Raw genomic sequence first — 1,563 nt, forward strand, 5'->3', positions numbered from 1 at the left:
CGAATCAGCAAGATGTTCTATACATATTGGCACTTTAGAAAAACAAACGTTTTTATGTAGGTATGTATACATATTGTATGTAGTGTACATATTTACTTGCATACAAAAGTCCATATGAGTCCTTGAATTTCTGCTTACAGCGAACTACTGATGTGTTGTCAAAATGTGAGAAAGCATATGTCGAAAAGTAAATGATGATGAGCAAGTGCAAGGTATGTAAACAAATATATTTACTATATATATATTAATACATATTAACTGCCAGCGAATTAATACATATGTGTGTATATTTAAATTAAACTTGCCAACTTTTTCTATCTGCTTCATATTGGCATTAAAAATAATTATGGGTAAATAAAATAATAAGCACATTATGAAATAAACACACAATATTCTTAGGAGTGTGCATGTATGTATGTAATTAACAAACATATGTTGTGCACTTTTGTATCAGCATCAGCTGTTCACTTGAAATGAGTAATGAAATGGGTGAAAGCACATCCGACTTGAAATTGGAGCATAAACTTTTGTGAATGCACATCTGGCATAAATTGGGGCGCATATGCACATATGTAAGTATAAATATTCACTAAGAAAAAAAAAATACTATCAAAATTAATTCAGAGAAAGAAAACGACTTCATGACACAGTTGGACATAATTTATTCGCAACACGAATGACAAATAAATAAACTGTTGTTTTCGTTAGTCGTAAATAATAAATAACTCAGTTTATTAAGAGAAATTTTTTCGAAAGACGAATAATGTATATTTGTAATGAAATTGACACTCTATTTAAATCAAGGTTCCGAAACAAAAGTTTTTAACGAAGATATATTCTGTCGAAATCCACAAAAAAAAATCTGGTTTTTGTTAACTTTGGTCATAAAGTTGGCACGCCCATTTCTAGGAGTTTGTCGCCCTAAACAAAAATATACCCGAAAAAACCTTTTGTACTGAATGGATATTCTCCAGAATCTGCAATAAAATCTAGATTTGAGCAAAAACACGATTTTTGACACCTTGCTAACTTTAACCCTGTGTAAGCCAAGTTTCTTTGTTGAGGCCAGAAAATAACTTTTCCCTCGAGAAAGAAACGTTAACTATGCGAACAATTCATTAAGGAACTAGGTTCTTAAAGCGAATATCGAGCAAGTCATTCGTGAGATAGAGCCAGAAACGGTCACCAAGGCCTTGGAAAACTGGGTTAACAGCATGCGCTACTGCAAGGCGCAAGCCGAGGGAGGCACATTAATGAAATCGTGTTTCATAAATAAAGCGAATGTTTACTCTTTCGAATAGAACGAAGATATACTTAAAAAAGATGTTTCCTCCTTTTTCTAATTTTTAAAAAGAAATTACTATATTAACCACCCTATTTTTGAGATATTGTGCTTTAAAAAATTCTTAGATTGCCCTTGGATCATTAATAACTGTTGTTATTCCTGTTTCATACGAAAATAACCGTTCTGCTCAACTTAACATAAACTTAAAGCTGCATCTTCTGGTTAAATGTTACTACGAATATGTATTATAGAGAGTAGGTTTATATAGGTTAAAACTA

This window comes from Rhagoletis pomonella, unplaced genomic scaffold (assembly GCF_013731165.1).
Source record: "Rhagoletis pomonella isolate Grant_MI unplaced genomic scaffold, Rhpom_1.0 Rhpom_scaffold_00007, whole genome shotgun sequence".
In the NCBI taxonomy this organism is placed as follows: domain Eukaryota; kingdom Metazoa; phylum Arthropoda; class Insecta; order Diptera; family Tephritidae; genus Rhagoletis; species Rhagoletis pomonella.